A 13,893-nucleotide genomic window follows, 5' to 3' on the forward strand; every position below is an offset into this window, starting at 1 on the left:
AACCTGGCTAACGTTACTTTCTTGTTGAATTCAGGTCTTCCACGGGGCTCTGTTACCGTCCCCGATGAGGATATTTTGGCTGATCCTGCTGATGCGGCGAGGTTTCTACAGGAGGCATTCACCCGAACGGGTGTCATTGGTCCTGCTTCCGGTGTAAGTGCTTCCTTTTGAAGTCCCCGGTCGGAGAACAAACAACAAAAAAGGCGGCATTCCTCCATGGCTGATGACAAAAATAAAAAGACGAAGAGTGTTGCGCCCGAGTTAGCTGTAGACACTATGGTGATCGACGATGTTGGAGGAGCCAGTGATGAGGGGCATTCTATTCATAGAAGATGACGACCTTCATCAGCTCAACAGAATGCTCGATCTATTGAGCTAGTTACACCTACCGAAGACGACGTCCAGGCGCTATGGGGAGAATGTAATATAGTAGAAGATGTTGACTCTCGCTTCCAAGTCCCAGTCAATGTTCCCAGTACCGTGAGGCTGGGTACCGGGTCTCTTCCGTCTTAGGTTGATGAGCAACCAATAACTAGCACTAATTTTGTCGCAACGGCTTCTCAACCTACAACGCCATCAGCCATCCCGTTAAGGGTAATTTGAAGAAGCTAAGGCAAAGTGGTTTATGGTCCAAAATATTGTTCTTGCTGCTGCCGATCGCGAGGCTGCCTCTACTGAAAGACTGAATAATTTTGAGGCAGCCTTGAACTCCAAAACTGAAGAAGGTGCTGCTATTGAGGAGAAGTATGCCTGGTTGGAAAAGAGGCATAAGAGGGTCATAAAGCATAATAAAGTTTTTAACTCCACAAAGTTTTTAACTCCACTATCTGTGACCTTGATGTCAGCCTCCAGGCCATTAGATCTAAGCGGAATAACCTTTCGACCGAGGTTGACCGGCTTAAGAAAGAACTTCAGCACCGAGCGGCTTCCCTCATTATTGAAAAAACATATTCTATGTATAACATGAGGAGAAAAACCTTGGAAGAGGCTAAAGCGGGCGTTATTGACTGTGATGCCGAAATTGTCAAGGCCCGTGAGCTGGAGTCAACTGCCCGAAGGGGTCTCCCAGTCTAACGCAATGCAACTGACTTTTCTGGTTCCGGTTCTGAGTTCTCAGCTGAAGAAGAACTTGAAAGGGAAGATGGTGAAGGCCAAGTTCTTGAGCCGGCGGCAGATCCACCTACTTGTCCTGAAGCGCAGATGCTTCTCTTCCCCGGATTCTAGGGATGCAATAGTTTATCTTTTGCTTTCTTTGCTTTTTCCCCCATACTTTTGTATATGTGCTGCTTGGCATGTTTGTTGTATATAAAAGTGCTTTTTCGTTTAAGCATTGCACAAATATTTCTTTTTTGCGTCGAGTTATGCAAGGCTTCAGATGTGCTTTTCCCCAATAGCATTTGGATACCGGGCATAAGTTCTTCCGAAATCGAGGGTTTCATAAGAGAAGGCCCTCTTATGTTTATGGTGCTCCTAAAGAGGATGTCTCATGTTCATTACAACACTAGCATTCGAAGTACTTGTTTAACTTTCAAATGATAAAATTAATTCATCATTCGGACAAGAAACAAGATAAAAATAAAAGAACTTTACTTTATTCCTTCCATTTCAAAAGTACATAAGCATTAGTTGTGCTAAAAATAAATTTCCATTACTTGTGGCTTATTTGTACAACTTGTTTCTACGGGTCTGGTCGCGCAGTCCCCGGTCCCGATGATACAACTTTATTCATATATTTCATAGTCTCGGTCGATGTGGATGTCATGTTGCCATATTCTCATATCATCCCCCCCAGTGTTCGAATATGAAGAAGGTGAATTTGAACACTGGAAGTCTTGCACTAGTGAATGGTTGGATAATCTTTGGCCCGATAGCAAACTTTACTTCCCGATAGGAACTTTGCTACCGAGCAAAAGATTATCTAACAGTCCCGTAGCAGTTCTCCGCTTCCATGCCTTGTTGTTTAAAGGTCTTACTTCTGCTGATGATCTTTTCTTTGTAGTATGCTTTTCATTGCTGCCTCACTAAAAACCTTGCCAGAAAAACCCAATTGGGACAAAAACTACACATAGGGAAAAAGAGTGCAGCACAAACTTTTAGTATTGGCAGTGCTCGTCAGCAATAGTATCTTTTGAGGTGTGCCACATTCTAGTTGCTCGACAACTTTACACCGTCTTGACTTTCTAATTCATATGGCCCTTTACCTGTGACAGCTGAAACCCGATAGGGGTCTTCCCACATCGGACCTAGTTTTCTTGCGTTGAGCTTCCAGGTGTTCTGAGTTACTTTTCTTAAAACCAAGTATCCTACTTTGAAATAACAGAGGTTGGCTCTTCGATTGTAATATCTTTCCATTCTCTGTGTTTTGGGCTGCCATCCATATATGCGCCAAGTCCCTGCATTCGTCGAGCTGCTCCAATTTGACCAATAGTGCCTCGTTATTTATTTCTTCATCCGCCAAGAAGTATCTCATGGTAGGTTCTCCTACTTCCACCGGGATCAAGGCTTCTGCTCTGTATACAAGAGAGAAAGGAATCTCCTACGTGCTTGATTTGGTCGTTGTTCGTTACGCCCACAATACTCCCAGTAGCTCTTGGGCCATTTTCCTTTGGCCGCTTCCAATCTCTTTTTGAGATTTTGGATAATCACATTGTTTGTTGATTCTTCTTGACCGTTTTCACTCGGGTGATAAGGTGAAGAAGTGATTCTTTTGATTTTCAGGTCTTCATGGAATTTTGTGACCTTAGCGCCTATAAATTGTGGCCCGTTGTCATAGGCTCTCTCTTTTGGTATCCTGAATCTGCAAATTATATTCTCCCACAGGAAATCTATCACTTCGCGCTCGCCAATTTTCTAGTAAGGACATGATTCAACCCACTTAGAAAAGTAGTTAGTCAAAATTAAAAGCAATCTTACCTTACCGGAAGTTGGCAGTAGTGGACCGACTATATCCATCCCCTATTTCATGAATGGTCAGGGCGACAAAACCGAATGCAGAAACTCTGTCGGTTGATGTACCATTAGTGAGTGGCATTGACACTTACCGCATTTCCGAACATAAGCCTTAGCATCTTGTTCCATCCGGGGCCAGTAGTATCCTGTCCTAATTAGCTTTACTACCAAGGAATCCACACCGGAGTGATTTTCGCAGATCTCTTAGTGGACTTCCCTTATGACATAGTTAACTTTGGAGGCTCCCAAACATCAGGCCAATGGGTGTTGAAAAGATCTTCTATATAATTGACCTCCCTTGAAGCTGTATCGAGCTGGTTTAGTGCGCGACGCCCGAGATACCTTGGGATCTTCAGATAGCATTCCATGCTCGAGATAGTCAATGATCTCATTTCTCCAGTCCTAGACCAAATTGGCCACGTTTACTTCATAATAGCAGCGTACGTCCAATACTGAATGGATAAGCTGCACGACCGAATCAGAGTCTGTTCCTTTCATTTCTATGGACAATCCCAGATTAGCTAGTGCATCTTCTTCCGCGTTTTCTTCCCTCGTGATGTGTGTAATCGACCATTCCCTGAACCGTACGAGCAGAGCATGGACTATCACTATATATTATTGCATGCATTCCTCTTTGGCTTGAAAGATCCCGTAGACCTGATTTACTACCAATTGGGAACCATATTTAATTTCTATGACCTCGGAGTTCATTCCCCGGGCCAGCTCAACTCTTGCAATCAAAGCTTCATACTCGGCTTTATTGTTAGTCAAAGGAACCGTTATTATGGCCTACCTTAGGGTTTCTCCCAAAGGCGTGATTACAAATACGCCGAGCCCTAACCCTTTCACATTGGAGACTCCGTCTGTGAACAAGGTCCACACTCCTGTCATCGATTCCAACACCATCACTGCTTCTTTGGTAGCCAATTTTAACAGTCCCGGACTAAAATCGGCCACAAAGTCGGCCTAAATTTGTAACTTAATCGCAGTTCTAAGTTTATACTCTATGTCAAATTCACTCATTTCGACTGCCCACTTGGCCGGTCAACCTGAAAGTTCAGGTTTACGAAGGATATTCCGCAGGGAAAAGGTTGTCACCACGGCTATCGGATGACATTGGAAATAAGGACTAAGTTTTTGAGCGGCGACTACGAGAGCTAAGGCCAATTTTTCGAGATGTGGGTAGCGAGTTTCCGGTCCCATTAAAATTTTAATTGCGTACCTTCGTCCTCACGGACTAAAACGGCACTTACCACTACCTCTGAGACCTCTAAATAAATCAGTAATTGTTTGCCTTCCTTCAGTTTTGATAATAATGGAGGGCTTGATAAATTCCTTTTCAAATCCTTTAGAGCCTGCTGGAATTCTACAGTCCATTCAAAGTTATTCTTCTTTTTGAGAAGTGAAAAGAAGTGATGACATTTTTTCGAAGACCGAGAAATGAATCTGCTTAAAGCGGTCAGTCTTCCTGCCAACCTTTGAACCTCTTTAATATTTGACAGCTGGTCACGGATGTCCTCGATGGATTTAATTTTATCGGGATTGACTTCGATCCCCTTTTGTGACACAAGGAACCCCAAGAACTTGCCGGAACTGACTCTAATGTGCCATTTTGGGGGTTAATCTTCATGTTCTGCTTTCTTAGGATGTCAAAGGTTTCCTGCAGGTCTTTAAGATGATCTCTTGTGTTCAAAGTCTTAACCATCATATTATCTATGTAATCTTCCATGTCTTTTCCTATTTGTTTCTCAAACATTTTGTTTACAAGTATCTTATAAGTGGCTCCGGCGTTCTTAAGCCCGAAAGTCATCATATTATAGCAACATGTGCCAAAGTTTGTTATAAACAAAGATTTTTCCTGATCCTCTGAGTTAATCTTAATTTGATTGTACCCGAAGTAAGCATCAAGGAAACTCATCAACTCGTACCTAGTCGTCACATCAATCATTTGATCAATGTTTGGCAATGGGAACGAGCCTTTTGGGCACGCCTTATTCAGATTATTATAGTCTATGCACATGCAAAATTTATTATTCTTCTTTGGAACTACCACTACGTTAGCAAGCCAGTCAGGATACTTTACCTCTCGGATTGAACCAATATCAAGTAAACAAGTTACCTCTTCTTTGATGAATTTGTTTCTGACCTCGGCAATAGGGCATTTTTTTGCCTCACTGGAGGGATGTTAGGATTCAGGCTTAATTTATGCACGACCACTTCTGGCGGGATTCCTGTCATATCCGCATGCGACCACGCAAAACAGTCAACGTTAAATTTAAGAAATTCAATAAATCCTGACCTGAGCTCGGGGGTTAATCTTGTCCCCAAGTGTAATTTCCTCTCCAAGAAGTTTTCAAATAATGCGACTTTCTCGAGTTCTTCCTCCATGGATTTGGTTGCGTCTGTCTCTTCCGGTACCTAAAAATATCTTGGTACCTGATAGGATTCCAACGACTCATCCCCCATATTGACTTTGTTTTTGTCGAGAGAAGTTGCCGGTTCCTATAATTGCCATGCCGCATGCTCCTTCCCTTTGATACTAGAAATTGAGATCGTGTTCATCTCCCTTGCTGCCGGTTGGTCACCTCTTATCTGTTTAATTCCCACCGGCGTTTGGAATTTCAGGAGTTGATGGCACATCCTTTATCTCGTGCAGCCATGGTCTCCCAAGAATGATATTGTAACCCATATCACCATCTACTACTTCAAAAGGGGTCATCTTCAATACCCCTTCGGCATTTGTGGGCAGCAGGATTTCGCCTCGGGTTGTTACACTTGCTAAATTGAACCCGGCGAGAAGTTTTGTGGTCGGAATTGTGCTTCCGGTTAGTTTGGCATGTTCTAGCACTCTCCACTAGATAATGTTGGATGAACTCTCTGGGTCCACCAAAACACATTTAATCTTGAATCTAAAATATTAAGAGAGATTACCAAGGCATCATTGTGTGGAAGTAAGAGTCCATCTGCGTCCTCCTCCGTGAAGGTGATTTCATCCTCAGTGACTTCCTGGAGTCTCTTTCTATGGGTCACCGATACCTTCGTCTTTTTAGCTGTCGAGAAAGTTACCATATTAATCTCGTTCCCCTCGAAAATTATGTTGATCGTCACACAAGGGGGATCTGCCCCCGCTTTCGAGGGTTCCGCGTTATCCCGGTTGCGACCGTAGTTTTTCTTGGTCTGGCCACTTAAGATATCTCTAAGATGGCCATTTTTCAGCAATGTCACCACCTTCTCGCACAGATGCCGGCAGTTCCCAGTCTGTGGCCGTTGGTCTTATGGTACTTGCACAATAAATTAGGATCCCTCTGACTGGGATCAGATCTCATTGGCTTCGGGAACGGCGCTTCCTTAATGTTCCTCATAGCTAACATTAATTCCACCATGCTAACGTTGAAGTTGTATTCGACTCGTACCGGTCCGGGTTTAATTTATCTTTATTCTTCTCCCGGTCCTGACCCTTGATTGATGCCGGGAAACCGACCTTGTCATCCTCAATGCTTATCTTTGACTCGTACCGGTTGTGAACATTTACCCATGTTGTGGCCTGGACCTCGAGCAGACATTCTTTCAATTTTTGGGAAGTGTCGGAACTTCTCGGATACAGCCCTTTAGTAAATGCTTTAGCTGCCCATTCGTCCTGTACAGCCGGCAGCAACATCCTTTCTTTCTAGAATATGGTCGCGAACTCCTGCACCAATTCGGACTCTCTTTGTGCAATCCTGAATATGTAGGCCTTTCGGGCATGTACCTTCCTGGCCCGGGCATGGGCCTTGATAAAAGAATCCGCGAGCATCTCGAAGGAATCTATTGAGTGCTCGGGTAAAAGAGAATACCATGCCAGGGCCCCTTTAATGAGGGTCTCCCCGAATTTCTTCAATAAGGCTGACTCAATCTCGTTCAGAGCTAAGTCGTTCCCCTTCACCATCGTTGTATAGGTGGTGATGTGCTCTTGAGGATCTGAAGTTGCTCATATTTTGGTACGTCTGGCATCTTGAACCGGTTCATGATCAATTCTGGTGTCGCGCTTGGTTTGAATGACAATTGGGTGTATTTCTTTGAGTCTGGTCCTTTCAATACTAGTGGCGCCCCCAGAAATTGATATATTCGGCCGTTTATTTCCCTCATAAACCACATGAGTTCAGTTTTAAAGGGATCATTCTCATTGTTGTAACCAGATTTGTTACCGTCCTCCTCGGCCCTATCGAAGCCAACTTCGCCCCTTAGGGTGTTGTTTTCGACCCTCACCGTTGTTTGGTTTGCGGGAGCACCGGGAGGAACTGGACCCCGTCCATTCGCATTGTTTGAAGCGCCTGACAATGCTTGCCTCAACTCTGTCATGACCTAATTCTTGCGAGAGGGGTGGCCCATAATAGTCTTTTATTTCTCCCTCGAGATCCTTACTGTTTCAGCGGCGTGCTCGTCTTCAGTATCATCAAGAGTCGCCTCTCGAACATGTCATGGATATGGTCCGCCATGGACCGACGTGGTTTCATCCCCCTCGTTGCGGGTATCACTGATCGTGTCATCGTGCTGATGCTGATTTCCTTGGGCCTCAACGTTGTGTGCGATGTTAACATCATTATCAGCCATTTTTATGATTTTGCTAAGAACAAAAAATCAAACAGGTTAGTAATAGATGCAAGAATCAACTCTATTACACAATTGTCTAAGCCTTACGGTGGGCGCCAAAGTGTTTACCCGTAAAATGATATAGTTGAATCTATACGTGCTTTATAGATAAGCGAATCGATTTGATCCCAAAATGATAAATAAATTAAGCAAGAATATAAGACTTAGCATTGAAATCGAGATAAGACAGCAGAGATCTTGATTTCGAGAGCAGAGCTTCCGGAGGTAGTAATAACGATATTAATAAGCAAGAAAATTAAGTGTTATTAAGCTTCAAACAATACAGAGCATAAGTTTGTCAGAAAATGCATTTGTTACAATGGTTGGTGAGCTCACTATTTATAGTTTCACCTAGGGAACAAGGTCATAGGATCAAGCCCCTCTTAAATGACAAGTATGGGGGCCATTGAAGAATATGTAACGACATGCAATTAATGACATATTCTCTGTAACGGACTACATACTTAATGCTATAAAATATTCTCCATTGATTGTTCTCGGGTGGCAGGCCTTTATTTGTATTTATGAGCAGCATTCCCTTCGGGGACAACCGAGATTGGTGCCCCCTGACATGATTTCCATTTTTCTTGCTTTTCATCTGTCTCCGGTTCCACGTGGCGCTCTATTATGGTCATTGAGAATAATAAAATTTTAGCTTCTTCTTACTTACTTGAGTCAAATGATTTATGACATATACGATTGGGACATGTCAATTAAAAAATCTTGTGAAAAATGATTAATTTGGAAGTATTGCCAAAGTTTGAATGCGACAAGATGAAAATGTCAAATATTTGTAGAATCTAAGTATGTTAAACATCCTTATAAGTTAGTTGAAAGGAATTCAAATCCTTTAGACTTAATTCACACAGATATTTGCAACATGAAGTCAATACCATCTCGCGGTGGAAAGAAGTATTTCATAACTTTTATCGACGATAGTACTCGATATTGCTATGTTTACTTACTTAATAGTAAAGATGAAGCAATAGACGCATTCAAGCAATATAAAAATGAAGTTGAAACACAACTTAACAAGAAAATCAAAATGATAAAAAGTGATAGGGTGGTGAATATGAATTTCTTTTTGAAGAAATATGTTTAGAATATGGAATTATTCATCAAATAACGGCCCCTTACACTCTCCAATCCAATGGGATGGCTAACCGAATACTAAATCGAGTACCCCATAGCAAAACGCAATCCATTCCATATGAAAAATAAAAAGGGAGGAAGCCCATCTTGAATTATTTTAAAGTGTGGGGGTGTTTGGCAAAAGTGAAAGTTCCTAAACCCAAAAGGGTAAAGATAGGACCGAAAATCGTTTATTGTATTTTCATAGGATATGCAACCAATAGTAATGCATAGCTATTTCTGGTCATAAATCAGAAAATTCTGGCATCCATAATAATACGGTTATAGAATCAGATAATGCTGAATTCTTCAAAAATATATATCCGTATAAAAAGAAATGTGAGTCGATTGGTGAAGGATCTAAACGACCTCGGGAAGAAACAAAGGAAAGTACGTATAATCAAGAGGATCCAAGATGTAGTAAACATCAAAAAACGTCTACTTCGTTTGGACCAGATTTTGTGACTTTCTTATTGGAAAATGAGCCTCGAACATTTACAACAACAACAACCCAGTATAATCCCACTAATGGGGTTTGGGAAGGGTAGTGTGTATGCAGACCTTACCCCTACCCTGGGGTAGAGAGGCTGTTTTCAATAGACCCTCAACTCCCTCCCTCCAAGAACTCCTCACCTTACTCTTGGGGTGACTCGAACTCACAACCTCTTGGTTGAAAATGGAGGGTACTTACCACTAGAGCAACCTCGAACATTTAAAGAAGCTATATCTTCTTCCGAATCATTATTTTGGGAAGAGGAAATAAATAGTAAAATAGAATCCATACTGAACAACTATACATGGGAATTGGTTGATCTTCCTCCATGCAATAAACCGTTGGGTTCTAAATGGATTTTTAAGAGGAAAATGAATGATGATGGTACTATTTACAAATATAAGGTAAGACTTATGGTCAAAGAGTATAGACAACGAGAAGGTATTGATTATTTTGATACATACTCTCCAGTTACAAGAATTACGTCCATACGAACGTTAGTAGCATTAACTGCGGTATATGGTCTTGAAATTCATCAAATGGACATTAAAACAGCCTTCTTAAATGGAGATTTGGAGGAAGAAATTTATATGGAACAACCTGAAGGGTTTGTGATTCTAGGTAAAGTAAAAAAAGTATGTAGACTTGCTAAGTCGATTTACAGACTAAAACAAGCACCCAAATAATGGCATGTAAAATTTGACCAAATAATATTGTCAAATGGTTTTAAGATAAATGAATGTGATAAATTTGTATAGATAAAAAATGTTCCAAATCACATAGTCATTGTTTGCTTATGTATAGATGATATGCTGATAATGAGTATTGATAGTGCCAACATAAATGCGACTAAGCGTATGCTAACTAGCAAGTTTGATATGAAAGACTTGGGAGTTAACGATTTAATTTTGGGTACTAAAATCTATAAGACTCCTTAACGTCTAGTATTGTCGCAATCTCATAACATTAAAACAATATTTGAAAAATTTAACCACTTAGATTTTAAAGTTGCAAAGACTCCAAAGAACAAAGGCCAAAGCATATCACAATTGGATTATGCTCGTGTGTTGGGATGCTTAATATATATCATGAATTGTACTCGTCCAGATATAGCTTGTGCTATAAGTAAATTGAGTCTATACGCGAGTAATCCAAGTGAATCTTATTAGATAGTGATGAAACGAGTTTTGGGATATTTAAAATATACCCCAATACTTTGCTTTGCACTACAGTAATTATACTTCGGTGATTGAGGGATACTGTCACTACAAGAAATCTATCTTTTAGTGGCGATATTTAGTGGCGACTTTATTTATTATTACAAATGGTATATTCATTGTGGCGACTTGATAAGTCGCTACAAAATGAAAACTTTTACTGACGACTTTCGCAGGTAGCCTCTAATATGTGCCACTAAATCTTGAATTCTTAGTTCCTGCTATGAACAAAAATTTGACTCCAAATATTTAGTAGCGACTGATAGATAGTCGCCTCTGAAGGTGTTTTGAGGCGAGTGGGTCGCCTCTAATAGTGTAATTATTAGACTTTAAAAATAAAAAACTAAATAAAAGACCCAAGTAGACAAAATAAAAAAATACTAAGTCCTAAAGTTAAGCTCTGAACAAAAGAAAAGACCGAAGCCTTTCTTCTTCCCTCTTCTCGATTCTCTTGCAAAAGCTCTATTTCTTCTTCAAATTTTTCAAATTAAATCTTTCACTTTTGTTTAATCACAATATGTGAGCCTTATGTATGAAACCCAAAAGCCCTAACACAAGTTGTAATCTCAGATTGTATTTTTGAATCAGGTAATGTGTGCAAACCCCAAACCCTTTTGGGTGTTAAATGCAGTTAGGGAGAGTGAGAATTTCAACAATTTTACCTCTAATTTCTCTAACCTATTTGAAATCTACAGGAGTAGAAAGTATGTTTTCCAATAATATCATCGTGTAAAGTCCTTCTCGGTGTTGACAATCTCTTTTGTTGGGTAAGTTGATTTTTTTGTTTTGAAATTCTTAAATTTTTGGTGATTGCATGTTTGGTATAATGCTGAAATGAGATGTTGTGTGGTATGGGTCTGTTATTTTTCCTGATATTTTTTGACAGAATTCCATATATTTCATAAATTTTTTCCCAATAATATTTTATGTAGTGAGGTCACTGAAGATTCTTTTGAGCTATACATTGGGAAAGATATTAGAAGTGAAAAACATTAGGATTTATTTGATTCATTTTTAAGATGTTACTTCCTTTATTTTGTTCATAATTCCTTCTCTGCTTGTTCATCGTCTTTGTGATATACATCTGTTTTCATATAGCGCTCCATTTTTTGAGCTTTTTCATGTCTCTAATGAGTGCTAGTTCTTATTATTTTCTGCTAATTATTTAATAAATAATATAATTTATCAATTTATAGTGTTAAATTGAAAACAACTTAGACAAACTAAAATAGATAAATGGAGTCAATTAAGTTCTAGTTCGTCTATTTATCGCAGTCAAGGTATTTTGATGATATCCCCTTTGACAACGTAATTTTGCATTTGAAAGTTATATTTTCTTAACTATTTGATTGGCTGAAATTTTCATAATCTTGAAATGAACTGTTTCTTAGTCTCATTAGTTCATAAATGTATCTAGGTTCCAGCCTTGTCATTCCTTATGTAAAATATTTCATGACTTTATCATTCATTTATCTTTAGAGATATACTGGAAAAGAACTCTTGGTTGTGTTATATAATTTTGTTTGTTGACAAATGCAACTATTGGTTTAAAGTTAATTGCAGCACTCTTTGTAAATCATGTTTTTGAGATTATATTTTGCTATGTAAGTGCTGACTTTAACCCATGTAGAACTCTCTGTAAAGAGAAATTTTTTCTTACTTTAGGGAAGTAAGATGAGTTATAGACACTATGCAATGACTTTTCAAAGCATGGAAAGCTCGACTGAGCATTCGCTACTCTCGCCATGTTGCTGAAGGAAACATATTGTCTCGTCGACCTGAAGATGTTGAACTAGAGGACTGGAAATACTTAGTAGAGTATTTTGGATGTCCGGAATTTAAGGTAACTTAATAATAATGTTTGGTTCACTGCCCTTTGGATAATGGTTTCTTAACCATTGACTTAATGCAGATTGTAAGCGAGAGAAATAGAAAGAATAGGGAAAAATAAATTACTAAGCATGCGTATGGTATAAGGTCTTTTACAGAAGTAGAGGAATCGATGGTGAAATATATTTATTTTCATGTTATTATTTAAACATCTTTGTTATTTATATATTCATTTATTTGATTCTATATTATTTTCCTATTGAAATATATTTTAGAAAAATCCTTCCACTGGAGATAAGGAACCACTAGATAGAGTTTGGGAGATCCAACATACACGTAAAAATGATAGAGGAGAAACAGTGTGGGTGGATCCACAATCCCAACAAATTCATGTAATATTCTTAAATCAATATCTTACTATCTTTTACTCCTTTTTATTAGTTTTGGTGTAAATATCTATGCGTAATTGCAGTGCCAGCTCTAGGAACTTGTGGCTCAGCAACAATCTGAAGAGATAGAGCATCCCATGACTAGAGATGAGATTTTATCCTCTGTTCTTGGTGAAAGGACATGTTATGTTCACGGTAATGGGTATGGAAGGAAGCCTCCAAAAAAGAGTCACACGCAAGCGACAAACATAGAGGCTAGTATGTCTTCTGCAATAGAAATTGAGCGTCAAGAGATGCAAGCTTATATGGATCGAAAGTTCCAAGAAGAACGCGTACAAATGACTGCCGAGTTGAAAAGGAACATGGAGCAAGAGTTACAAAGAAAGTTGGAAGAGAAGCTTGAACATGTGAATCGGAAGTAGACAACAACATCAGTCTAGAAGTAGCCAAGAAGATCCAAGAACAACTGGGTGCTTTCATGATCAGAATGCAACATGTAATTTACTCTTAATGTTTTTATACTCTTTGTCACGACCCAAAATTTCTCACCGACGGGACCGTGATGGCGCCTAACATTTTACTTACTAGAGAAGCCAACGTTAGAGAATCATTAACCAATTCCTTAATTTCATTCAATAATTAACAATAATTAACTAAGGTAAAATATAATAAGTGCGGAATATCATAAATCTGTATTAACTACTACCACCCGGATCTGGAGTCACAATTCACGGGCATTCTAGAATTTACTACAAGTAATAGCCTGAAAGAAATACAACTGTCTGAATAAAAGAAAACAATAGGACATAAAAGATAGACGGGGACTTCAAGGTCTGTGAATGCCGACAGATCTACCTTGAGTCTTCGGACAGCGGACCAATAGCAAATATCGATCAACCTAAGCCGGTATCAAAATCTGCACAGAAAGTGCAGAGTGCAGCATCAGTACAACCGACCCTATGTACTGATAAGTGTCGAGCCTAACCTCAGCGAAGTAGTGATGAGGCTAGGACAAGACAACCACATATAACCTGAACAGTATAATCATGCTAGTGGCAACGACAGTGAATAAAGCAATAACGCAGAAATAATGGGAAGGGAACATATCGTGGGGGAATACAACATAAAGACTGAGAATAATGAAAAGACAGAATTAAACAGAAAATCCTTAAATGAATTGAACAAATTAAACAGCAAGAAAAACTGCACGGCATCACCCTTCGTGCTTTATACTCTTCCTCACAATATAATTAAA

General features: G+C 39.6%; 1 long non-coding RNA gene across 3 annotated transcripts; it reads left to right on the plus strand.

Annotated features, from left to right (window-relative positions):
• Positions 1–10,797: 10,797 nt before the first annotated feature.
• Positions 10,798–13,248, plus strand: LOC107821315 (uncharacterized). 3 transcript variants are annotated; one of them, XR_001656104.2, is made up of 5 exons: positions 10,798–11,007; positions 11,115–11,186; positions 12,050–12,262; positions 12,525–12,641; positions 12,722–13,248. It is a non-coding gene; the product is annotated as an uncharacterized LOC107821315 (long non-coding RNA). The 3 variants fall into 3 exon arrangements; XR_001656106.2 differs by having other exon boundaries at positions 12,064–12,262; XR_001656107.2 differs by having other exon boundaries at positions 12,085–12,262.
• The last annotated feature ends 645 nt before the right edge of the window (positions 13,249–13,893 follow it).

This window comes from Nicotiana tabacum, chromosome 12 (assembly GCF_000715075.1).
Source record: "Nicotiana tabacum cultivar K326 chromosome 12, ASM71507v2, whole genome shotgun sequence".
Taxonomy (NCBI): Eukaryota; Viridiplantae; Streptophyta; class Magnoliopsida; order Solanales; family Solanaceae; genus Nicotiana; species Nicotiana tabacum.